This window comes from Rhinoderma darwinii, chromosome 6, assembly GCF_050947455.1.
Source record: "Rhinoderma darwinii isolate aRhiDar2 chromosome 6, aRhiDar2.hap1, whole genome shotgun sequence".
Classification (NCBI taxonomy): domain Eukaryota; kingdom Metazoa; phylum Chordata; class Amphibia; order Anura; family Rhinodermatidae; genus Rhinoderma; species Rhinoderma darwinii.
Window position 1 is genome coordinate 55,257,765 of NC_134692.1, and position 25,180 is coordinate 55,282,944.

Consider the following 25,180-nt stretch of genomic DNA (forward strand, 5'->3'; position numbering starts at 1 on the left):
ATGGCAAAAAATGTGACGTCCAGTGACCATCGTGGAAAACCAAGATTGTGGCAATTTCTGAAACATAAGTACATGTGAGCTTTAGTGTGTGGAAGAGCGTAAAATTAGTGGACAAATAAAAATGTAAATCGGAAAACCCCTTTAAGGCTATATAAGTCATACACTTGATATATTAACTCAAAACTGACTGCAGTGAAGTCAATCCAATATTATAAAAGTGGAGCTGCCAAAAGGGAACACACAAACAGGATAGCTTACTACCAGAGCTCCTTAAAACAATCCATATCATATCATGTATAATAAATCTACGTACATTGGCACCGTACAATGAACTGCCGCATTATTCCATATTGGGGTCCGTCTCTTACCAATAAATGTAAGGTGCCTTGGGCCTGCAAGAGGAAAGGATTCTGAGAGCCGATTCTTCAATTCCACCAAACAATGTATGGCACTATAAATCTTGCTGTTATTGTTGCAAGATTTGTGAAATAACTCAAAGTGTAAAAAAACTGAATTAAAGACTATTAAAACCATTGCACAGACATTTGTTTTACCGTTGCCATTTCGGATTTTTCAGGTTTTCGGATTGACATTTTTATTTGTCTAATACTGCGCTCTCCCACACACTAAAGTTCAAATGTACTTCCATTTCAGAAGGTGCCCCTGATCTCGGTTCTCCCTGATGGTCACGTGACCGGTGACGTCACATTTACTCCTCTTCCATTGTCGCACCGTGTACCAATCACATGGTCTAGGATCCAATAGTCCCAGACCAGTATTAACCACTTTAACTGTAATACAAGATAAAAGGGACTTGGGCAGGCAGGTAACAAATACTGAGCTGTCCGAGCTTCAGGGCTGGGGATAGCCACATTCTCCTTTCTCCTATTTTCTATTAGGATATGTTCACACATTCAATAAAAAACGGCTGAAAATTACAGAGCTATTTTCAACGGAAACCAGCCTCTGATTTTCAGCCGTTTTTGAAGTATAAAATGTTTTTTTGAGCAGTTTTTGGAGCCATTTTTCTATTGACACCATGAACAACCGCTCCAGAAACGTCTCAAGAAGTGATATACTCCTTTTACGCACCGTTTTTTTTTAAAACGGCGGCGTAAAAGAACCCTTCTGAACAAAATGCAGTTTTTGCCATTGATTTAAATCGGAAGCTGTTTGTTGGCATTTCTATAGTGTTTTCCCAGGCGTATTTTGATGTGTTTATGCCCCGAAATATGCCTGAAAACACTGCGTGTGAACATAATTCTGGAGCATGAATATCCAGTGTTGTCACCCACTTTCCGCTGCATCTGTTGTCTAGGGAGGTTGATAATTTTACATTTAAAGTACAAGTCTTGATTTTAGTTGTTGTTTTTGGGCAGCTCCTCACAGACTTGTAGTTGTAGAAGTGTTTTATAGTGTCCTGCCGTGACTGCCAAACAACAGTCATCAGCGTACTGTGAACATGAAGCTTAACTCCAAACAAGGAGACCCCAGAAAAATATTCTACTGTAGACTTACAAGAGGTAGAGAATGTTGAAAATAAACATCTCAAAATGGAATAAACATTTCCTAATAGGGTTCAAATAAATCAGTTGTACCCATTTTATCTTTCAACAGATGCTGTGAACTCCCAAAATGCTCCACAGTTTACACTGAAAAGGTGGGTTGTCGGTTTTGAACTTTCTGTTAATGGGGTAAGGGGCCTCAGGTTTTGTCACTGTGAATAAGATACTTACTGGTTTATCTTAATGGGACTTCGAGCATTGCAGATTTTGGGTATATTGCTAAATAAATGTGGATGACCTTCAGATATCTGATCGAAATTCACAGCCTTTACTTTGTTTGGCTTAAAGGGCTATCCAAGAGGTTTTTTTTAAAATTTAGCGGGAGGGTATAAATTAAAAAAACTACCAGGTATTTACCCTTTCAAACGCCCCCTGCTCCAGCGCTGACCCCACCATTTTCCGTCGCTCCAGTCCCGGAAGCTCCAGATTCGGTCAAGTGCCGTTCATTAGTCACTTCAGCCAATTGCAGGCCTCAGCGGTGATGCTGCCATGAACGGCACTTGACTACTGAGGTCAGTAATTGGCTAAAGTGGCACGTGACGGATGAATGATACGTGACCACTGTCGGAGTGGTGGTGTCCGTGCTAGAGCGGGGGGGCATTTGAAAGGGTGAGTACCTGTTTCTTATAATATGCCCTGCTCTACACTCATGTCAATATTTAAAACTCTGGAAACCCCTTTAGATGTTCAGCACAGGTGACGAGTCCCATTTTAGTTAGTTATTCTATTTTCTCATAGAAAATGTAAGATTCTGACCCCAGCTGTACTTGCAGGGAAAAGGCGCTTCTAGGAACATAGTTATGACGCTTTTTTGCTTTTATCAGTAAATGATTTTACAGATCCCAATTATTGCGCTTTGGCTACAGCATAAAGGTATAAAACCATATTAAATTCAAATGACCTAAAACTTCCACCCAAAATGTAAAAACAGCCATATATTAGTAAATCAGACGTCAGAGCTGCAGGCAACGTTTGGCTATTGGGATATTGGTGACCACGGGAAGTGCAGCCATATTGGTTGTCAATATTGCAATAGCTTCTGAAATTGATGATAAAACCTCTTTATTATTGATCGAACATGTTGATGTTTCTGAGAACATTACTCCAACGTGGCTACTGGTATGACTATTTTGTAACTTTGCAAAAAAATACCACAACAAAAGAGAAAAATGCCAATATCTCTGTAAATAAAATATACAAAATAGCAAATATTGGCTGCAGCTATAACTTCTGAAGTATTAATATATATATATATATATATAATATATATTTTTAAGACAAGTGGGTGAAAATCTTCTTTAAGCACCCATTTAAGGTCCCCCTTTTACTATTGGTGTCCTTTATTGCCCTTTTCTACAGGGTGGGCCATTTATATGGATACACCTAAATAAAATGGGAATGGTTGGTGGTATTAACTTCCTGTTTGTGGCACATTAGTATATGGGAGGGGGAAACTTTTCAAGCTGGGTGTTGACCATGGTGGCCATTTTGAAGTCGGCCATTTTGTATCCAAATTTAGTTTTTTCAATGGGAAGAGGGTCATGTGACACATCAAACTTATCGAGAATTTCACAAGAAAAACAATGGTGTGCTTGGTTTTAACGTTACGTTATTCTTTCATGAGTTATTTACAAGTTTCTGACCACTTATAAAATGTGTTCAAAGTGCTGCCCATTGTGTTGGATTGTCAATGCAAACCTCTTCTCCCACTCTTCACACACTGATAGCAACACCGCAGAAGAAATGCCTCCCGATCTGACCCCCTTAGCCTGTGCTAGCATTTCATCTGCGGTGTTGCTATCAGTGTGTGAAGAGTGGGAGAAGAGGGTTGCATTGACAATCCAACACAATGGGCAGCACTTTGAACACATTTTATAAGTGGTCAGAAACTTGTAAATAACTCATGACAGAATAAAGTAACGTTAAAACCAAGCACACCATTGTTTTTCTTGTGAAATTCTCGATAAGTTTGATGTGTCACATGACCCTCTTCCCATTGAAAAAACTAAATTTGGATACAAAATGGCCGACTTCAAAATGGCCGCCATGGTCAACACCCAGCTTGAAAAGTTTCCCCCCTCCCATATACTAATGTGCCACAAACAGGAAGTTAATATCACCAACCTTTCCCATTTTATTTAGGTGTATCCATATAAATGGCCTACCCTGTAGATATCAGAGCAATATTCGCAGCGCAGTAAAAATTATTTTCTATGTAGTATTGTAATGATGTTTGCTCTTTTCAGTTTACTCGATGTATACTTTTTTTCTCTTCAAGTACATAAAATAAATTAAAGGTGTTGATTATTACCAGCCTTCCTCCACCTTTTTGGCTTTTGCTAATTTTTGGGGTAAGAAGGAAATGAGGCCCAGCTATACATACGTACACTCAGGCTGGAGATAAATGATGCCACCTCTCTTCTTTGGGCTGGTCGTACAGCATGGAAGTTGCCTGCAGCATCAAATGATATTGTTTCGCCCCCAAGACCCCTACCGGCCATGGCAGCGGCAGTCCAGTACAAATTGATGTTGTGGATGACCTTGATCATCATACGTCATCCACCTCCAACCTTTGACAGCTAATGTCTCATTTGATGTTTTTATTGCTATGATCTATGTGGTTCCTGGTGCTGTGTTTCCGTTCTGTCCTATACTGGTCATACATATCTTATTTCTATATCGCTCTATTTATAATCCAATAAATTCGTCATGGAGTTGGTGCAATAATCTTGTCATCCTGTTCTGTAGTGTGTAGGGTCATTGCTTGTGTATGTTTTGAGGGTTCAGGTAGAAGTAACATAGGCTATGATAGCTTTGTGTAAAGCTTCTTTGTTTCCGAGCTCAGTTGTCACGGCGCACATAGGTTAATAACATGGTAACAACACTTTCTGTCGCCTGTATTGTGTCTGGTTACTAGATACCACAGCCCTGTGGATGATCCTGTCATAACAGATGCCGATTGATGCATTTATAATGTCATCTGCACTTGGGTATTACGCTGCCTGCAGTAATGTATGAATGAGCCGATTGACTAGTTCCTTGTGACGTGCCTACTGAAAGGTTAACCACAGCTGAGACTTAGGAACGTTCAATAAATGGGTTTGTTTAAGGCTGGATGGCATGTTTGTCGATCCTCCCATGGCAGACATCCAGTATTACCATGACGGTATATTTCCAGAGTTCTACAGTAGACTGTGAATGAGTTTTGCTTTCATGTCCCTTCACGACTCCGCCATAGTTTTCTGTTTGAGGATTTCCCGATGTACGTTAGGTGACCGGCATAGAAAGCACTCGTTATTCTTGTCGTTGCTTTTTATTTATGTTTTTTATTTTAATTGCATATTCTACGCATGCTACAAATGTATACTAGCTGAAAGGCGTCATATTCCTGGGACTCTTCAACTACTCAGATATTTAAAGTGCTTTATATTGATATGCTATACCCATATGCTGGGGCACCATGGTGAGGGTGCCATTAAAGTTCATTTAGCCCCCTACTTTCTCTGCATCCCTACTGCCTATTTTAGTAAATCATTTAACGAGTTCTCAAATTTGATATTGTGTAGATTTCAGTAAAGTGTGAATTGATAGTTTGATGTTAGAGAACTGCATATATAGAAACTCCCTCGTGTGCTTGTGTGTTTGTAATCGTTCCTATGAAAGTGGTAAGGGTCCATTAATAGGCAAGGGGAAGCCACGGGCATTGGAATGTCTTTCTGGCTTCCCTGTAGACCGAGTGGCACAGGTAGAAAAGTTTTTGGATCTCTGAACTGTAGGTGTTGCTAGGGAATCGAAAGCAGAATATCCATATATTTAAAAAAAATAATGTTTAACTTCGTTTGTGGCTCATGTAAATAATTTCAATGGACATCGCTTTAAAACAGCAAATATATCCAAATAGCCAACACCTGTGTCTGCACATTAAAAAAATAAAATACTATTTTAAGTATCAAAAAAAGAACATCATATTCGAAAGATCAGGGCAATCAAGTGTCCACTTCAACCCATTTTACAATGGTCATTGCGCCAGCCCTAAAAATTCATGTGTGACTAGAATTCGTGGCAACCTGTGTGTTTATTGCAAAATACAAGCTACCATAACAGGCAGCTTGTATTCTGCTGATAGACGGTTAGAGTATATTCAGACGGTGGGGTCAAATCGCTGTTTAATACGGTGAAATTGTGGCAAAATGCGGCAGATTCACACCAAGAAGAGACAGTTTTGTGCTAATCAACTATGATTTGTCAGCACCATCTAAATATATCTGCAAAATAGGCATGATACGCTTTCGAAAATCGGCAGCATGCCCTCCATTCCGGAGTGGGAAATCTGCTACATGTGAATGGGGTTTTCAAAACGCCTACCAGTAACTAAGCGGGAAGGTGTAGGTGGGCAATAGAAGTGAATGGGTCCGTAATTACAGATGATTTTTATGTTCTTGTGCATGGGGCCTCACTTGCATTGCACTGTACTTTGTTGCATATTTTCAGTGAGGAATCTGCAACAAATCCAAATGAACGTAAACTTCGGGTACTCCGATTTTTGTAAATTTTTTAAGTACATAAACTAGAAGATTCTTACAGATTGCCTCCCCACATGTAGCTGATTGGTTGTAGATTGACTACATATGAAGACGTTTTTAAGGGGATGAAAATAATGAGTTTTTTTTTTTTGGGCACAGATTAATATAAACCTATATAGCTATGCGTTTTCTTTCTCATCTCATTTTATGGAATAGAAAAAGAGCTGTTCATTTTCTAAGCAGGAGTATTTTGATATGGTTGCTCGGTATTAAATGTGACAAGTCCTCAATGCAATGTTATCAACCGTCCGCACCTTGCGATCTTTCTAAGAAGGTTTAGATTTCAGTCGTTTGTGGTGGGAGATGACAACACAGCAGCGCTGATAAATGACACCACAAAGTAAAAAAAAAAAACAATTCACGAGGTTTGGAGTGGGATCCCCAGTCTGACTCCTTGTAGCTTTATTTTACAGGGTTGTTGTAGATTATATTCTTTCTGATAAATATAATATATTGGCGTGTGAACAGTTTTCTGTTTAAAGTTTATACGTATAGGTGGATATTTTTACAGAAATGTCATAATATATCTATTACCTGATGTGCAGTTTTTATGAGTCATATTGCTTGGAACGGCAGAGCGGGCATTGGAAAATGAAATTCTAAACAAGGCGATTAGCTGAATATAGGCAAAATTTACAGACGCCCCATCCTTTCAATGGAGAGCGGAGAAGAGCTTTGTGTTGTGGTGATGGCCACCTCTTCTGATGAAAGTGATACCTTTAGGCCTCATTTACACGAGCGTGTGCGTTTTGCGCAGGCCAAAAAACGCAGCGTTTGGCGTGCGCAAAAGGCACTTGACAGCTCCGTGTGTCATCTGTGTATGATGCGCGGCTGCGTGATTTTCGCGCAGCCGCCATCATAGAGATGAGGCTAGTCGAAGTCAGTCACTGTCCAGGGTGCTGAAAGAGTTAACTGATCGGCAGTAACTCTTTCAGCACCCTCGACAGTGAATTCCGATCACCATATCGAGTAACCTGTTTTAAAAAAAAGAGGTTCGTACTTACCGAGAACTTCCCGGCCGTTGCCTTGGTGACGCGTCCTTGGTGACGCGCCTCTCTTGACATCTGGCCCCACCTCCCTGGATGACGCGGCAGTCCATGTGACCGCTGCAGCCTGTGCTTGGCTTATGATTGGCTGCAGCTGTCACTTGGACTGAATTGTCATCCCGGGAGGTCAGACTGGAGGAAGAAGCCGGGAGTTATCGGTAAGTCAGAACTTTTTTTTTTACACGTTCACGTATATTGGGATCGGAAGTCGCTGTCTAGGGTGCTGAAACAGTTTAACTCTTTCAGCACCCTGGACAGTGACTGTCTCCTGCCGGGTTCGGTCAAAACGAGTTCGGCCGAACCCGGTGAAGTTCGGTTCGGTCATCTCTAAGACACTCGTTCGGATGTTTGTAAACACGTGGTGCTTTTCTGTTTACATTCACTTTGACAGCTCTTGCGCGAATCACGCAAGTGCTTCCGTGCGACCTTCGTGGTTTTCACGCACCCATTGACTTCAATGGGTGCGTGATGCGCGAAAAACGCAGATTTTTAGAACGTGTCGTGAGTTTTTTTCAGTGCACTCACGCTGAGCAAAACTCACGGACTGTCTGCATGCCCCCATAGACTTGTATAGGTCCGTGCGACCCGCGTGAAAAGCACGCGAGTCTCACGGACGTATATCACGTTAGTGTAAATGAGGCCTTAGGGTCAGTTCAGATGTTGCGTAAATTCCGCGGATTCCGTAGCAAATACAGTAGCAGCAAAGTGTAAGAGATAAAACAAATCTCATCCACACGCTGCGTAAATACTGAGCAGAAAAAAAGGCTCAGAAATTGACCTGCGGTTCGGAATTTTATTCCGCAGCATGTCAATTGTATTTGCGTAAACGCTGCTTAATTGTTGCGGGTTTTCCCCATTGAATTCAATGGGGCGGTAAAAGCCGCAACAAATAGCAGTTATTGCGGGTTTTTTTGCGACGGGTTCAAAGCGATTCCGCCACAAAAAAAACGCAACTCAGGAAAAAAATAAAAATCTTATGCTTACACAGGAGTCTGTGTTTCTTCTTCCAGAACGGCCTCCTGGGATGACGTTTAATCCCATTTGACCGCTGCAGCCAATCACAGGCTGTGGAGGAGGTCACATGGGATAAAACGCCGGCCTCCTGGGATGATACTTCATCCCATGTGACAGCTGCTGCAGCCAATCACAGGCTGCAGCGGTCTCCTTGGATGAAACGTCGTCCCAGGAGGCCGCCCTGCTAAGTGCTGCAGTTTTCTGCAGCGAACATTCCGGGCGAAAAACTGCACCACAGTTTGGTGCGTTTTTTCGCCTACGGATACGCTGCATGCTTTTATGCAGCGTATTCGCCCCGTGTGAACTCTGCCTTATTCTGTTTACTGCGCTAGGGGGACAGTTGAGGGGAATTTTAATTTCCTCCACATGCTCTTCCCTATTATTAATCACCCCACTTATAAATGGAGCCGCTCAAGTAATAGAAGTATATAGGGAAATTGCTAATAATGCAGTTCCCTATGTGTTCACGAAGGACTGTTGCTCTAATTGTCCATAACGTTACTGTATGTCTAGGAAACTCCTATTCGGGGAGGGAAGCACAGTTGGAACTGTATAAGGCTGTGTTCACACTGAGTTTTTTGCAGGAGGAAAATTCCTCCTTCAAAAACGGCTCCAGACGGTTTTTGCACAGTGTTTTGATAAAAACTCGTCAAAACACTCGTCGAGGCGTTTTTTTTCCTCTTTCTGACTGATTGAAATGGGGTTTTGGAGGCGGAAACCGCCTCAAGATGGGTCATGACGCTTCTTTTTACCGCGACGCGTTTTTTTTTTTACTCACGGTAAAAAAAACTTGTCCAACTCCCATTGAAATTGGGAGGCATGGCGTGGCTTGGACATGGCGCTGACCGGACGTGCTTTCTGAGAGCTCCGCGCCTGCACTCCTTTCAACCCGACCATAAGCTAATTTAAAAGCATCAAAAGCGCATATATTTACTAACCTGATGGTTAGGAAGTCCAGGGCCTCTTCGGGGACTCATTATCATACTCGGCAGATGTCTGCAGCTGGGTCTATTCAGCGTTTTCTGACCGACGCCGGGGCAGGAGCAGTTTCCAAGATGGCGCCGACAGAGGAGAGACGCGATGGCACCGAGTCCTTGCTCCCTGAGGGGATTTCATCTGCGGCCGGCGCTGCTGCTTCAGGTACTGATGGTACCTTTCCTTCATTGTCCGGTGCATCGGGGCTGGTTCCCTCCAGGCTAGATGGGGTCACACCGAGTTCTGCTGGGGATGTGATGGCGCTGCCTGCGCGGGATGGCATGTCACGTGGTGCCTGTCATGGCGGCCGAGTCTCTCCATCTTCCCTCCCGCATGTGCTGGGTCCTGCATCGCTGCCTTCCACATCTCATATAGATATGGATCTTCACCCCTCAACGTCAATGGGAGGTGCATCTGCCCTTGGGGATGATTTACAGGGCTTGAGACGTCAGTTATCAGCTTTACCCACTAAGCAGGACATGGAGCGTTATGTTAATCGTCTGGAAACGACATACAAGTCTGAGATACAATCTCTCACCACTAACCTATCCCAATTGTCAGATCAGGTGCAGCGTATGGAGAGCGATGTCTCAGTTATTTCACAGCAACAAGTTTCTCAGGACGCCCGTTTAGATCAGCACTCTCATCAGATTCATGCATTATTTAATCTGGCTGAGGATCATGAGAATCGGAATCGTCGCAACAACATTCGGCTGAGGGGCATTCCTGAGGATATCTCTCCGGGTCAACTTATCCCTACTTTACAATCTCTATTTAATACCTTACTGGGACGCCCTGCTGCAGATCCTATTGAGTTGGATAGAGCCCACAGGACCCTGGGTCCTCGGAACCCGGATCCAGACAGGCCTAGAGATGTGCTATGTCGTGTCCATTTTTTCTCTCTCAAGGAGCAGATAATGAGAAAAGCCCGTGATAAAGGGGAAGTTTTATTGCAAGGGGTCAAGATTCAACTGCTATCGGATTTGTCCAAAATGACTCTGGATAAACGCAGAGTGCTTCGTCCTCTGTTGGATGTATTGAGGGAGCATGAGATTTCTTATTCTTGGGGTCACCCCTTTCAGCTACAGGTCCGCAGAGATGGGTCATTATTGAGTGTTCGGGACCCAGGGGATGTTCCGGACTTCTGCGCTGCTCTCCGTGTGCCTCGAGTCTCCATCCCTGATTGGCCTTATGTTCCCTTCCCGCCGCCGCGTCCACGGGCGCGTAGGCGAGGTCGATCTCCTGCTTCTCCTGGTCGTAGGCATGAGGGGCGCCTAGCTGAACCGATCTGATATCCTTTTCTGTGTTCTGTTATCAGAGTTCAATGCAATATTTCTGAGGTTTCTCATTTAAAGCAAATATAGTCTGTGTTCTTATAGCCACTCACATTGGTGTTACCGCTCGTTGCAACTGATTTTATTTTTGCTGGACACTGCGGGTCTATTGGTATGGTTCGATTAATGTCATTGTGCTTCAGACGTGAATGCTTAAGGTTTTCTAAAATCCCTTGTACCTCTTGCAAGTATATGCACTTTTGATAACATTGAATGTATATAGGAATATGCTCCTTTGAGGTATTTCTAGGTGTATATTAATGCTGCATACTTTTGTCTCATTACTATTGGGTGTTATACAAAGTGCCTTGGTTTTCCTAACTGTAATAATATATTATTACTTGCTTGAATATAATTGCTGGGTTGGGGGGGGTGCGGGGCACTGGCTAGTCTGTGTCCTGACACTTCTCCTCTTAGGGACTCACTGGTTGATTCCGGTGTCTGTTAGAGTGTTTCTCCTTGAGTAGCTCAAGGAGTGGGCGATTAGTTCGCCGGTTCGTTTGTCTTTGTTGTTGTATATCCCCTCCTTGTCTGTCTTGTCCTATTCACCTCTGCCTTAGTGCATTCGTTTGTTGAGCTCCTCGGGGTAAAGATTCTGATGGCGCAATTGAAGGTCTGTACCTTCAATGCTAGGGGGCTCAATGTCCCGGAAAAACGCTCACAAATTTTATATAACATGCATAAAGAACGTGTACACATCTTGTTCCTACAGGAGACTCACTTTCAGGTGGGCCATATGCCACAATTTACGAATAGATACTTCCCGTCTTGGTTTCACAGTGCCAACCCGGAATCCAAGTCCAAAGGGGCTAGCATAGGTATCCACAAGTCACTTTCTCATAAAATCATTGATGTTTTGGTTGACCCGGGAGGTCGATATGTCTTTCTAAAATTGTCTATGCGCAATAAGATTCTTACACTGGCTAACTTGTACCTTCCCAATCAGGATCAGGCTAGAGTGGGGAGAGTGTTCTTGAAGAAATTGGAAGAGTTTACAGAGGGCGTCTTAATTGTGGGTGGAGATCTTAACTTGACCTTTGATCCTAGGCTTGATACCTCCTCGGGCAGGTCTGCTGTTCCTAAATCACAGTTGGGGGCACTAAAGGCTATGTTGCATTCCATGCAATTGATTGACGTGTGGAGGATTCTGCACCCTCGGGTAAGAGAGTATACGTACTTTTCCCCCTTGCATAACATGTACAGTCGGATAGATGCTTTTTTGATCAGTCACCATTTGCTTACCTGGCATCCTAGTACTAATGTGGGCCCCATGATCTGGTCAGATCATGCTCCAGTGTTCCTGACCCTTTCGTTTCCTGACTCGGTACCGAATTTTCGGTCTTGGAAACTTAATGATAATTTATTGAAGGATACAGTATGTGTGTCGGCTCTCAAGGGCGCTCTTGATGGGTTTATTGCAGTACATGAGCATGACCCTACCTCCTTACCACTCCAATGGGAGGCGCTGAAATGTGTCATTAGAGGAGTCCTAATACAGCACGGGGCACGTTTGAAGCGAGAGAAAGGGATTTCTATTGCACGTCTCCTGACTCAGATAAGGGAGTTGGAATCATGTCATAAACAAATTCCATCTTCACAGGTTTTTGCAGATCTTACCACAGCAAGGGAGTCCTTGCGATCTCTTATAGATCAATCACACGCCCGGTTTAGAGATAGGATGAGAAAACACTCATATGAATTTGCAGACAAGTGCGGTAGATCTTTAGCGCGTATGTTACATCCCCGAACGCAAGCGTCCTACATCCCTAAAATACTATCTTCTTCGGGGGGCGAAGTTCATGACCCGGTGGGTATTACAGAGTGCTTTAAACAGTATTACTCGACTTTATATAACATCAAGGGGCAATTTCACGATATGCAGGCTGAGGCATTGCGGGACAAAATAGATCATTATGTAAATAGTACGGCTTTACCGCCTTTAGAGGAGGGGGTGGCTTCGGGACTCGAGGAGGATTTTGTGGAATCAGAAGTGGAACATGTTATTAAGGAATCACCCTTGGGCAAGAGTCCAGGGCCTGATGGATTTAACAACAAATTTTATAAAACATTTAAGGCTCAACTGGTTCCCTTTTTGACGAAAGTCTTTAACTCCGTGTCTTCCTTGTGTCCCTTTGCACCCCAGTCCCTTGAGGCTCACATTACTCTGTTACCAAAGCCTGGCAAGGACCCAACCTCTTGCGCTAACTTCAGACCCATCTCATTAATTAATGTAGATGTAAAATTTTTCGCGAAGTTGCTTGCATCTCGTTTGTCACCGTTGTTACCTGGATTGATACGGGATGATCAGGTGGGGTTTGTATGTGGTCGGGAAGGCACGGGATAACACCAACAAAACTCTCCTGTTAACTTCATTTTGCCAATCCCGTAAGATACCGATGTGCTTGCTGTCAGTTGATGCCGAGAAGGCTTTTGACAGAGTGCATTGGGTGTTCCTCCGCAGTGTCCTAAAGCAGGTAGGCCTTGGCACTACTATGGTGGATAGGATAATGGCATTATACCATAGGCCTACGGCTCGGGTTCGTGTTAATGGACTCCTATCTGATTCCTTGTCTATTGCTAATGGCACGAGACAGGGGTGCCCACTATCGCCTCTATTATATGTTCTGGTTATGGAACACCTGGCAGTGGCACTGCGGGGCAACCCTGATGTTAATGGTGTACGGGTGGGATCACAGCATCATAAATTAGCGCTTTATGCAGACGATCTCCTGGTATTTATAACAACTCCCATGATCTCTTTGCCATCTCTGACTGAGGAATTTGAGCGTTTTGGTCATCTAAGCAATTTTAAAGTTAATTACTCCAAATCGGAGGCCTTGAATACATCTCTGGATGCTTCTATGGCTGCCCATCTCGCTCGGGTTTTCCCATTCAAATGGCAATCTACATCCTTAAAATATTTGGGGGTGCAGGTGCCCACGCAACAGGCAGATTTGTTCGCGTTGAACTACACACCTATTCTTCAACGTACTTTGAAGGAGTTGGCAGAATATGGAGGGAACCGCATGTCATGGTTTGGGCGAATTAATGCGGTCAAAATGGATATTTTGCCCAAATTCTTATACCTTTTCCAGACTGTCCCTATTGTAATACCAGCGGGCTTTTTCAAGACTTTACATAGGGCTATAACCAAATTTGTGTGGGGTTCCTCTAAGCCTCGCATTCGTTTTGCTGTCCTTAGTCGCCCAAAAATAGACGGGGGCGCGGGTCTTCCAGACTTTAAAAGATACCATCAAGCCGCACTGATTATGAGGGTAGTGGATTGGTTCCGCTCGGAAACAGGTAAGCAATGGGTGCGTATCGAAAGAGATATGTCTCCTCTTGCATTGACCTCTTTGCCGTGGTTGACTGTCCTACAGCGCCATAGTCTATCTCTGCCTTTCCTCACACGTCAGTTTCTTGTGGTATGGGAGCGTATCATGGGTGCTGCGTGCCTGGTGAATCGTCCGGGTCCTATGACTCCTCTTTTCGACAACCCCTCGTTCCCTCCAGCGTTGGGTATGGATACATTCCTCTGCTGGGAGAGAAGAAAAGGTGGATATCTGTCTGAGACCCTTACTTCTGAAGGTGTCATGTTGTCAATGAATGCAGTCTCTGAGGTTTGCCCGGGGAGAAGATCAACCTGGTGGTCATACTTACAGCTGCGTTCTTATCTCTCTTCTTTGGGGGACTGTCTGGTGTTATTACAGGATAAGACTCCTTTAGAAAAGTATTTATCTTTACCAACGGCCCCTTCGCATGTATTGTCCTATTTGCATGGAGTTCTTCTGCCCAGCTGTTCTTTTTCTCAACTGTCTTTCACCAATGCATGGGACGAAGAGTTGGGGGTTCAACATACTGAAGAGGAATGGGGTACTGCCTTCCTGTTAGCTCATAAATTGCCAATGTCTTGTTTTGCCCAGGAAAAAAACTACAAAATACTCACTAGGTGGTATCGTTGCCCTGTTTTGCTGCATAAGATATTTCCGGATGTGTCTGCTGATTGTTGGAGGTGTGGGGAAGCTCCTGGAACCATGTTGCATATTTGGTGGGACTGTCCCAGGATACGTACCTTTTGGGGGAAGATTTTTGATTTGGGCAAGAAGCTCTTGCACATTGAAGTTCCGACTTCGGCATCTATTGGGTTACTCTCCATGGTTCCTGGATCTCTCACACACCTCAAAAGGGGTATCTTTCGACATTTTCTGACTGCGGCGAGAACGGTGATACCTAGGCACTGGAAATCTCATACGGTTCCCTCTTTGACGGAATGGGTGACAGAGGTGAACGGGATAATGAGAATGGAGGAATTACTGTCAGCAGACAGGGGCAAGTCTGTGCTCTTTGTCCAAACTTGGGCAGTATGGTCTGGATTCCGGGGTGGTACTGATCTACCTCTATGGCTTGATGGTAGGTTCTGAGCAAATAATGTGATCTTTTTCTCTATGCGCTATGTGTGTTTGTGTTTCCCTTTGTTGTCTGGTGTCTTGTGTTGTTGTTAGAATTTTTCTGTGGCACTTATATGTACCAATGTTTACTTTATTGAGGCCTGGTCCTCTTGGCTATGGTATTATATTACTGTATATGGGGTACAGTTAGTTCTACTGTACCTTAATTCATATGCTCTTTAGATGAGTGGGAGGTTACCACTTATTTGGGTTTATGCATCCTCATAATGTTTATAAACTGTTATAATCTGTATTTTATACATGATACAAATTTTTCTGCCAAAACCTGTGTAATGTATATATGCTGTAATTTTGTTGCTACAAAATAAAAATCTTGATAATGAAAAAAAAGAAATTGGGAGGCATTTTCAGCCGGTTTTTGAGGAGTTTTGCGGCGCGGTTTCCGCGTCAAAAAACTTGTCAAAAAACTCAGTGTGAACAGGGCCTATGCTATTTTGCAATCCTCTGTATAAGGCTTCGTTCACATCTGTGTTAGGGTTTTCAGTTTTTCTGCTCAGTCATAGGGTCTGTGTGACAAACAGAGGTCACACAGATGCCATTCGTTCTGTTCCTTTTTCATGGATGGTTTCCCGGAGACACTTGAGAAGTGAAACCAGGAAGTAGAGCCGGAGCAGCGTGGTCCTGAATATAAGACATGGTCAGAAGCTAAAAATACGCACAAGAAGAATCTCACAATGCGCTCTCTGCTATAAGCAATAGAAAATGTTTTTTCCTGCAGTCAAGTGACCGTTTTTTGTTCAGTGGGTTGGGACAATTAAGGACATTCTTTAATTATTTTGTGAAGAACTGATGCCATCTGGACAGAAAAACTGAAGGCAATCGCAGAAAAAAGTAAAGCAAAAGCGACAGTTTTTCTTGGACTGAACTCAGACGAGTTTTAACCATGCACGTCTGAATAAGCCACCAGATTTTTAATTTTTTATTTATTTTTACCGTTTCTTTAAGGTCTATTCCATGAATAAATTAAGTTGTACTAGACACATTCTCATTCAAATACCAATGCATGGATCTACATAGCGATTGTGGTGCTGTATTCTAGAATTGTTTGTATTTATTTACCTGCCTAGCCTTCATTCTTTTATACTTTGGTATAATGGTCTTCATTAAAAATTTTTACCATTAAGTGTCTACAGCTCTTTTAAAGACTTATGCATCTCCATGGCAACAGACTACAAACCAACTCTATGTATTTAGATTCTGCAGTCATACAATTCAACCTTTGATTGATCTTCTACTTCTTACTAAACGTACATTCGGTCGGTTAGCAAGAAGTAGGGGACAGTTGGAAGAGCAAATGACTGAAAGATTTGACTACACAGAGTTGGTTTGTAGTGTTACCATTGAGACGCATAGGCGCTTTGGACACTAAACAGTAGAAAAAATTTGTTGCGAAACTGGACATACGGGTCTTCCCTGAATAGATATTTATTACCTATCCACAGGATAGCTGGTAAGTGTCTGATTGCTGGTGATCCCACTGATTACTAGAATGGGGGTCCTGAAAGCTTAATTTCTCCTCACTGAATATGCTCCGCCGCTCCATTTAATGTCTATGGGACAGACAGAAGCAGCCGAGTGCTGCACTCGGCTATCTCCGTCAGTCCAATAGACTTTGAATGGAGTTCCACCGTGAATGCTCGTCTTTCGCTCCATTCAAAGTTTTTCTCACTGCAGTCTTGCAGTGAGTAGGAACGAAGGGCTCGGAACTCCCATTCTAGTATTTGTTGGGGGCTCTAGCGATCAGACACTTATCACCTTTCCAGTAGATAGGTGATAAATGTCTATTCTGGGAATACCCCTCTAGGGTGGAGTCACACGTGGCGTACTTGCATTGTATTTCCGCTACAGAAAACTAAAATTTTCTGCCAATGGGAAAAATATTCTGCAACGCAAAAACTAGAGAAATCTTTCTGCGTTGCAGAATATTTTTCTTCTAGGCATACGTTGTAGTAAATACAATTCAAGTGCGGCACGTGTGCGCGCACCCTTGAAGTTACTTACCCCTGTTTAACATGATTGATTGGTTGATTTGATCCTATGTTGTTGTGTATGTTTTCGTTGCCATGCTACATTGCTATTTGAGAAAGCAGTAGGACAGATTTTTCTTCAGTGAAATGTCTATTGATCTTTCTAAAGTGAAAGGTTAAGTCTTCATTATCTAATTAATATAGATTGGCGACTACCAAGTAATCTTTTTGCCTTTCGTTCCTTTGCATATCGTTGTTGAATGGATTCTCTATGGGTGAAATTAATTTAACAGATTGTATATGTCTCCGGATAATGCCACGGGACTAAAATGAAGCTTTCTAATTAATCAAATTTACTATAATGTCCTTTATTGAGTTGTTGGATGAAGAGATCTCCAAAACGAACTATTCGGTATTACTTTTCTGCTATGTTGGTACGACTATGCTGAGGGACTAAAGATTAGCTGCATAGTCTATTGTCATGCTGTCCTCATGTCTGACTTAGGCCTAGATCGCACACACAGTTTTTATGCAGTTTTTGGCTCCGGACGGGATACAAAGTCGGACCCCGACACTTCAGCTATTGATGGCCTATCCTGAGGATAGGCCATCAATTCTTTTATTTTCATTTTTGTAACAAAAAGTATACACAATACAATTGGAGTAAGCCAGTGCAATACAATCAACTGACCACAGGTCAACTACCTGTATTACATAAGTGCATAGGATCACAAGAACAATAGAACATCGCTCAAATCTAGAAGGAAAGAATCTCCGATATGCACCCTGAACCTGCAGCCGTGCATAGTACTCCGTGGGCGAACAGAAAAACAGTAAAGGAAAGAAAGAAAAGCAGAGACACTAAGGGAAGGGAGGAAAGGAGAAAAGCGAACCTGACACACTGAACCTAGGTGAGAAATCAAGAGGCCATGATGGCCTTATATTCCGCAGTGGTTTGAAATCTGATCCAATCACGCCATCTTCTGATGAAGGAAGCATGGGATCCTTTCATTGATGCCGTGAGGTCCTCCATTCTCATAATCTCCTGAATCTTACCGAACCACATGCCCACTGACGGGGGACAGGTTTGTCTCCAAAGTGCAGGGACACACGCCCTAGCCGCGTTCACCAAATGGCGAACCACCGAGCGTCTATATGTAGACAGGGGTACCTCACACAGATGGAGCAGGAAAAGGCCCGGTGATCGTGGAAGGGGGAAATCTGTAAATTTCGAGGAAATGCGCCACACCTCTGACCAGAAATCAGTCAGGAGCGGGCAGTCCCAAAAAATATGCATGATTGTACCCACATGGTCACCACATCTCCAGCATAGTGGCGAGGCCGCTGGGATCATTGCATGCAATCTGGAAGGCACCCTATACCAACGAGACAGAATCTTGAACCCTGCCACCGGGAATCTACTGGCCATAGAAGACTTATGCGTCATGGTGAATAGGCGGTCCTTTTGTTCAGGAGTTAAAGTCAAGCCCAAGTCTCTTTCCCAACCTAGCAGGTAAGGTGGTGGCGGCAGATTGGAGGGTGAGATCAAGAGAGTATAAAGTCTGGACAACGAGTGCCAAATCGTGCCTGTACATAGGAGCTCAAACGGGGAGCTACCCCGCGAGTGTGCCGCTGGATGTTCTGATGACACCAGAAAATGTCGCAACTAGGTAACCTGCCATGCCGTGAAAGAGACTGGGTCCGACAAAGACTGTAGTTGAGCGCTATTCATCCACATCTAAACCTGCAAAAAGTGTACGGCTGCCCCTTACCTGCCCTCAACCAAAACTGGAAAGGGCCACAGTCCGTTCCCGGCGGAAAAGCTGGATTGCCCAAGATCGGGAACAGCGGGGAGGGGGACGGTGAGATCTCTGCCCGAGGAAAAATCCGCGCCGCAACTGCCAAGGTGGGACCGATTTGTCGGGTGCGTCCGAGCTACCAGGGGAACATGTCTACCCAACTAAGGTATGGCCTGTATAGGGACTTTCATGAAAGCCTGTTCCATTGACACCCATTCTTTAATCCCGCTATGTCGGAACCAGTCTAAAATTCGTGTTAAGTGAGAGGCATGATGATAGGAGACAAAGTCCGGAAGACCAATGCCCCCCTCACACTTTACACGAAAAAGCATGGATCGGACAATACGCGCAGGTTTCCCTGCCCAGATAAATTTGTGCAAAAGAGACAGCAGGGATTGAAAGAACGGGCGTGGGATATGTATCGGTAGGGCCTGAAAAAGATACAGAATCCATGGTAAAATATTCATTTTGAATATCGCGCACCTACCAAACCAGGTAAAGGTGCCCGACGTCCAGGAATCCAGGTCAGCCTTTACCCGTTGAAGGAGTGGAGGAAAGTTCACCGCATAAAGGCGAGACAGTTCACTAGGAAGGTGGATCTCCAGGTATTTAAGTGAGTCCCTAGCCCACTTAAAAGAGAAGGACTCAGACAGGTCAGCAACCAGAGTCTGCGGCAACGAGATATTGAGGGCCTCTGACTTCTGGTAGTTGATCTTGAAGTTGGATAATCTCGAGTATCTACTCAGCTCCGCCATCAGCTTGGGCAAGGAAATCCTCGGTGCCGTGAGGAAGAAGAGCAAGTCATCCGCGACCTTATGAGGCCTGCCTCCTGTCACGGACACAGGGTATGTGGACCCACTAGGCCGCTCCGCCGTAGCGGGGAGGCAGCTGACCAGGTCACAGTCTATGCGAAAGTCAATGGCAGACGGTAACGCTTGGGTACCTGAAATAGTCCGGGCTGTGGCTTCAGTACAGATGGAGGCTGGTGCGGCAGGTGGCGCCAGACGTGGCGGGCAGTATCCGATGGAGCAGACGGCACTGGACGTGGCAGACGGCACTGGACGTGGCAGACGACACTACTCCAACGCAGGTAGGCACAGGAACTAGAACAATACGGAATACAGGGCACGGGCAAAAGCTGGAACGGGAAACACTAAGGGACCATTTGCGAGACAGACTGGGATAGACTAACAATGCTCAGGCAAGGATCAGAAGGCCTGGGGCCTTCTTATAGAAGCTAGCTAGCAAGGATCAGAAGGCCTGGGGCCTTCTTATAGAAGCTAGCTAGCGCGCGCACCCTACGGGACACAGCAGGACGGAGCGGAAGTGAGCGCTGGCGTCTCCTAGGAAGGAGGCAGGGACCAGTGCTCACGGATCCATGGCTGTCCGGGTTGGAGCGGATATGGCACAAAAAGGGCTCCAACCATAAGATGAAAATCAATGGGGACATGGGACAGCCTTGCCTTGTACCATTAGTGATTGAAAAGTGCCCGTTGACCTTAACCTGAGCTGATGGGGAGGAGTAGAGACCCGAGATCCAGGACATCATATTAGTCCCCATGCCTACATGGCTCAAAGTTGCTAGCATAAAATCCCAACTGACCCTATCGAAGGCCTTCTCTGCGTCCGTCGACAAAAAGCAAGTGGGAAGGGACGAAACTGCCGCCTGGTACATCAAATTAATCGCCCGTGTGGTGTTATCTCGCGCTTCCCGCAAGGGCATGAAACCTACTTGCTCGGTATGTATCACATTGTGTAGGAGTGGGGTCATCCTATGTGCCAAAATCTTCGCAAATAGTTTTAGATCTACATCCAGTAGGGAAATTGGACGATAATTCTGACACAAGGACGTGTACCTTCAAGTAAAAAAAGCAGAGTTGTAAATGTCAAAATGATTCGACTTGTGATTCCACTTTCATGAGTGATGACAATACCCATTTTCTATATAATAGACTTGAAAGGAATAAAGTTGTAAGTCAGCGTTTTACTGAGCCGAGTTGCAACAGTTCTTGCCAATTCTTCCATTTTCATAATACAAAAGATGAGGGATCACTCAGCATATATTAATCACTGCAGATATCGCCTTGTGTCGAAACCATTCTCTCTTCTGCAGTTGCATTTATTTTGCCAAACGATAACGTGACCAAGTAACCTCATGTATTCATTTTGTGCATTAAAGGGGTTTTCCGCTTTGCACAATCCCTTTCTGTTAGAGGGTTCCCTAATGATAAGCTGATCACAGGTTGTCCTGGTGTTAAGACCCCCAGCAATCAACTGTAATCTGTGGAGCAACCTGCCAGCAAATGTTTAATTTCCCTGCAGCGCCTCTACAGGGGTAATGAAGCATTACACAGTTCCCATTCAAATCAGTGGACTGTCCGTGTAATCTAAGGATGTTCCTGGTCCTTCTGTAAGAAATACTCTTTGTAGTCTCTGTCTGCACTAGCTAATTATTAAGGATCCTGAATGGAGAACCCCCTAATAGGATATTTGGTTTTATAATCCAGATGACCCCTTCACAATCCAGTCCAAATTTTTTCAGTGTTTTATAATGGTTGTAAAAAACGTTGTTTTTATGGTGTTTTTTTACAATAAGTCTTTTTTTGGTGGTTTTTATTTTGTAATGTTTTGAACATGCCTTTTTTTCTGGCAATTCTGAAGTTTTATAGAGAAGCATATGTGTTTAAAAAAAAAACACTGAGACTAAAATCAGTGTTTTATGTATTTCACTGTAGACTTTAAGTTGACATCTGGACACTGCCTAAACAGAACCGCTCTGAAAACCCCCAACGATAATGCCACGAAACGCTGTTGATGTGAATTCAGCCTGATGTTACCTTGAAGTTTGCTGCTTATTTGTAGCTATTATGTAGCATTGGACTATAAGTTTATTATGTTTTACGTTTGTACAAATACTAGTGTTTGTGTGCACAAATGTTAAAAGAATATTTCTCTTATTACCGTTTAGCTCTAGTCTCCATGTACTGATTTTGCTCTGCATCGTTTTTACTTGTCCTCCAGTCTCTTTTTTTTTAAACAGAGTGTCGTTGTCTATCATTGTACAAATAAAGTCCTTGTTTAGTCCTCATTTTGTTAACCTTACCAACTCACAGCGCAGTAGTTTTCTTTTTACAACAATAGCGTTCTTGTTACGCCAGTCATTATGTTGGTGTGTGTATAGTAGAAGTCTTTGTGTAGTCAGACTGCGCTGGTTTAGCTCCTTATCGAGCCTTCCTAAGAAGCTGCTCACTAATACATTTATATCTCCTTCATCTTTTCTTTGACATAAGTGCGGCGGCTGCTGAAGGGGAAATGTACTATTATCCAAATTTTAAATGAATTTGAAACCTTGTAATATATGAATGGGCAAAGTCTACCAGAGGTGGGAGGCGCTCTTACATAGCAGCTCCCAGCTCTTGCAAATAAAGAGAGGGTGGTCCAGATTTGGGGTATCCCCCTCCCTGAAAGTAAAACGAGGGGTTCCCAAGCTCTTTGTGATGCAGTAATTGGCTGTGCGGGTTTCATAGATTAAACAGGTTTCATCTGTACAAAAACACGTGGCCAATTAATGCATTGTAAAACGGTGTTTATTCAGATGTCGTTTTATAACCGCACCTCATCCTTTACATGAGAATACACCCTCTATCTGCGGTAATCCACACCTGCCATTGGCTTCACAAACTGTATCAACATGGCACATCTCTTTTGTATTCACTCCTGTTTTTGCCTAGAAAAACTGCCACGAACCTGCATGTGTGATCAAGCCATAGGGTCCACTCACACGCTGTGGTCAAGATGCGGCTAGAACCACATTTTAATGCGTTTGCATTTTTTTTATTTTTTCACCACAACTGCAATGTAAAATGCACCAACTCAGTTATTTGGATGCGGTTTTTGCATGTGGTTCTAACCGCAGCTCAACCGCAACATGTGAATGGACACTTAAGGCCCAGTTTACACTGAGTTTTTGGCGCATGAATTTGACACGCGGAATCCGCGTTGAAAAAGGCCAAAATTGCCCTGTTACCTGTTTTGACTGCATTGTGCCAGCTGTAAACTTTGGTGGAGAAGAGATAATGCTATGGGGTTGTTTTTCAGGGGTTGGCCTAAGCTCCTTAGTTTCAGTGAAGGGAAATGTTAATGCTTCAGCATATCAAGACCTTTTGAAAAATTGTTTGCCCCCAGCTTTGTGGGAACAGTTTGGGGTTCGGCCCATTTCTGTTCCAGCATAACTGTGCCCCAGTGCACAAAGCATATAGGCATGGTGGGCGAGTTTGGTCTGGAAGGACATGACTGGTCCGCACATAGCCCTGACCTCAATCCCATCGAACATCTTTGGGATGATCTATATATCGTAGATTTTCGAGCCAGGCCCTCTCATCCAACATCAGTGTCTGACCTCACAAATGCTCTTCTGGATGAATGGTCAACAATTCCCATATACACACTCCAAAATCTTGTAGAAAAGCCTTCCCAGAAGAGTGTAAGCTGTTTTATCTGCAAAGGAGGATCCCCTCCAAATCAATGTCTAAGGATTCAGAATGGGATGTCATATAAGCTCCTGTTGGTGTAACAATACTTTTGTCCATATACTGTATGTGTATATAGACTAACCGATCATGAAGAGCATTCAGTTAACCTTTGTTACCATGAGTAGATAATCCCTGTGACGCTCACTTCGACCTGCTTGTGAGAACATGTGATCACCTTTTTCTTTCATACTTGACATTCCTTTATTTGAGCACCCACATTGTACACTTGTATCGTGTTCAACCTTTACTCTGTAAACCTGTGTTTGCCTAAAAGGCTTGCCTGATTTGAACGAGTTCTAACTGTATCAAAGGTCCCCGACTACATGCCGAATGGGAGATCCCAGTACCAGGAACCCCCTGTGATAGGAAGTGGCCAGTGATTGTCTGTCACTGCAGAGTTCACATTACACGGCACCCATTAAAATATGTGTAGTGACTCCCTGCTCTGGCTAGTAGGGAAGGTACAAATATAGGGGGGATTTATGGAGACTGGCATTTCAGGCGCCTGTTTCAATCTAAAAACCACTGAAACAAGATGCGTCAAAGTTATTAAGAGGCAAATGCCTCTTAACAAATTTGGGGCATTTCTGGCCACCCATTTGCCAAAAAAGTCTAATCTACTTCAGCAATGAGCTAGAGTAGATTTGCGCTATAATTTTACGCCCCTTTTGCTAAGCCCTGTCCACATTTAAAGGGGTTTTCCCATGAGGGACATTTGACATATCCAGAGGATATGTCATAAATGTCAGATAGATGCGGGTCCCTCCTCTGAGATCCGCACAGATCTCTAGAATGTGGCCCCCTAAACCCCGTTCTAGCTTTGTCTGATCTCACGGACTCCCGGCCACTTCCTGGTTATATGGTCGAGAGATACGAAACCAGCGTAGCTCTCTGAGCTACGCTGTTTCCATAACTCCCAAAGTAGTGAATGGCAGTTACAGAAGCAGCGTCGCATGCGAGCTGCTATGTTTCTGTAACTACCATTCAGTTCTATGGGACTTACGGAAACAGCGGAGCTCAGCGAGCTTGTTACGTAACCTTTTTCATGGTCGGAATTCCCCTCATTTAGCCGCAACACCGGGGGCTGAACGGGGTTTAGGGGGCCCCGTTCTAGAGATGAGGGATATCTATCTGACATTTATGACATATATCCTTTGGATATGTCATTAATGTCTCTCATGGGAAAACCCCTTGAAGTACATTTATTTTATTTTTTTTACAGCTCACAAAGGAGCTTGTAGACTCTCAGGTGTGAGAAATATTAAAGGCTATGTATACCTTTTTTTTGTAACAATTTTTTTTCATTAAATGTCTTATGTGTTTTTAAGCAACTTTTTAATTTCACCTTAATTAAAATGTATTTGTATTTTTTATGATACAGCTTCTATGTAATCTGTATGCATAGAAGCTGTATCGTTCTTTCTCAGCCGAATCTGTCCATTCAGCTGAACTGACGGCTCGGCTGAGAGTGGATACTGCGTGTCTAAGTTCAGTTGTGTTTGATATTCGCTGGACCCCAGAGACACCGAGAACCCGCTCTCAGCCGAGCCGTCAGTTCCGCTTAACTGACAGCTACGGCTGAGAGGGAACGATACAGCTTCTATGTGTGCAGGATACGTAGAAGCTGCATCGTAAAAAGTAAAAAAAAGTTTTTAATAAAAGAAAAGTTGCTTACAAACAGTAAAGACCTTGATTTCATAATAATAATAAAAAAAACTTGCTTAGGCCTCATGCACATGAACGTAAAAACGCCCGTAATAACGAGCCGTGATTACGGGCCTATAGACTTCTAGTGGCCAGGGGTACCTTCCCGTATCCTTACGGGAAGGTCCCCGTGCCGTTGAAAAATATAGAACATGTCCTATTTCAGGCCGTAATAACGGCACGGGCAGGCCC

General features: G+C 43.7%; 1 protein-coding gene across 2 annotated transcripts in view; it reads left to right on the forward strand.

Annotated features, from left to right (window-relative positions):
* HYCC2 (hyccin PI4KA lipid kinase complex subunit 2) overlaps positions 1 to 25,180 on the forward strand; it is an 87,333-nt gene that overhangs the window by 1,729 nt on the left and 60,424 nt on the right. For both annotated transcript variants that reach the window (XM_075829773.1, XM_075829774.1), the window contains exon 2: positions 1,618 to 1,660. The gene's annotated coding sequence lies outside the window, so the exon portion shown is untranslated. The remainder of the gene's footprint in view (positions 1 to 1,617; positions 1,661 to 25,180) is intronic.